We start from the raw sequence: 2,261 nt of genomic DNA, 5'->3' as shown, positions 1-2,261 counted from the left end.
AAGGGATTCTAGAAAAATTCTTTGGACAAGAATAGATAAAGAGAATATTTAGAATATGTAAGATTTAAGAGGAGTCTAAAAAAAATCCTTTTGCTTGAACTCCAAAGATTCTTCTCCTACAAATAGGAAAGATGTCCTCATAGGTGAGTTAATCAAATGAAGTGAATGAAGAAAGTGAGGATAAATTTAGTGAAGTGTGAGAGAGTCATCTCTCAAATAGTGTCCATATTTGCACTTTCCTTATAAAAGTTTCTTTATTCAAGTAATTGTCTCTTTCATTTTATGCTAATTTCTTCTACAAGTGGTATCAGAGCCAGGTTACCATAGCTTACTTTGGTGGAGCTTCTAGAGATCAGGGACAATTTGGGACTGTGAAGTTTGTTGTCTAGGACACAACTTTTTTTCGTGGAGTGCATAAATCATTACAAGATGATGGGAGGAGACCTTCAAATTGTTGGAGGAATCAAGAAGTTCAACCTCGAAAATTACAAAACATGGTCCACTTGCATGGTGTCATATCTTCAAGAGCAAGACTTATGGGAAGTCGTTGGACGCAGTGATGTCATGCACCAGAGGATGCTATAGCCCTGAAGAAATGGGAAATTAAGACAAGGAAGGTCATATTTGCTATCAAAACTACTATTTATGAAGAAAATGTTGGAGCACATTTGGAATGCAGAGACCCTTAAAGTGGCATAGGACACATTTGTCTGACTCTTTTCAAAGAAAAATGATACAAGATTGTAGCTTCTAGAGAACGAGTTTCTTTAAGTTCCTCAAAGGGAGATGAAAATCAATCAATACTTCAATAAGGTAAAAACTCTATGTCGTGAAATCTCTAAATTAGATCCTACTGCCACTATTTCAGAGTCAATAATGAGGAGAATTATTATACATGGCCTTAAATCTGAATATAGAAGCTTCATTATTGCTATTCAAGGTTGGTTAGTCCAACCTTCCTTGTAGACCACGAAAATATGCTTGTTTATCAAGAATAATTAGCCAAGCAAATGTTACGGATAACACAAAAGAGCAATAATGAAGAAGCACTCTTAGTGGTCAAAGAAAAGGTCATCCAAAGTATAAAAAAAAGTAGGATGAGTTGTTGTAATTGTTATGTGGGTTGGTGCACATTGACGTATTTGGTCTTGTCAAGCATACTCGTACATACTCAAGGAGTCATCACTTGGTGGAGTTGCATTCCATTTGACTTTAACCCAATACCTTAAGGATATTCCTTGAGGCCTCAAGCCACCCAAGATATCCCTTGCTTATGTATAGATAATGGGGGAGAATGTCTATCAAATGAATTTTCTCAATATCTACGACAATTTATGATACGTCATCAATTAACGTGTTCAAATACGCCATAATAAAATGGAGCGGCCGAAAGAAAGAATAAACATCTCGCAGAAGTATGTCGTAACATGTTACATGCAAATAATGTTCCAGGAAGATTTTGGGCTGAGCCTATGAGAATAGTAGCCTATGTGATTAGACTTCCCCCAACAAAAACTTGAATTTAAGTCACCTTATGTCAAGCTGCTCAACATCAAGCGAACAGTCAAACATTTTCGAGTATTTGGTTGCATATGCTACGTACGTGTTTAAGATCATTTGAGAAGCAAGATTGACAAGAAAGTAATTAGATGCATATTCTTTGGCTATGACAACCAAAGAAAAGGGTGGAGGTGCATTGATTCTATCACTAGACGATGTCACAACCAATATTATACTTGATGAAGCATCATCATAGTGGCCACTAGAATTAGAAAAGGCATCTGGAGACTTAAGCTCATTCAAAGAAGGATCAAAAGGGAAGACTAGTCATGTGCAACAAAGCTCAAGAAGAAGATTTTCCATAGGAAAACAACGAAGAGGAAGAAGAACAGTTAAGGACATAGTGTTTATGGCAAAGTGGAGTACATGATCAAGAGTCACAATTGCGGAGATCAATAAGACAAAGAAAATGTAATTTCAGATACATTAATGCAGCATTAGCAACATATAAAGAGCCAACAATATATGAAGAAGCATCTCATAACATCCTAGGGAGAGAGGCCATAGGGAAGAAGATCGAACATAGGGCTTGGTGCGAAAACCTGAAGATGGTAAACCCATATCGTGTAAATGAGTTTACAAAATAAAACTCCAGAGATACAAAGCTCAATTAGTGGCTCGTGGTTTCTCTAACAATATGGTTTTGACTATGATGAGACGTTTAGTCCAATAGCAAATCTTACCACTGTTCGAGTCATACT

General features: G+C 36.6%; 1 pseudogene; it reads left to right on the top strand.

The window, feature by feature from the left end:
• The first annotated feature begins 429 nt into the window (after nt 1-429).
• Nucleotides 430-1,476, top strand: LOC148210957 (uncharacterized; annotated as a pseudogene).
• Nucleotides 1,477-2,261: the final 785 nt, after the last annotated feature.

The sequence above is a fragment of the Momordica charantia genome (assembly GCF_013281855.1).
Source record: "Momordica charantia cultivar OHB3-1 chromosome 6 unlocalized genomic scaffold, Mcharantia_2.0 BLBB01000006.1, whole genome shotgun sequence".
NCBI classification, from domain to species: Eukaryota; Viridiplantae; Streptophyta; class Magnoliopsida; order Cucurbitales; family Cucurbitaceae; genus Momordica; species Momordica charantia.
The sequence above is the reverse complement of the archived record's forward strand: the minus strand, read 5'-3'. Positions and strand labels throughout refer to the sequence as shown.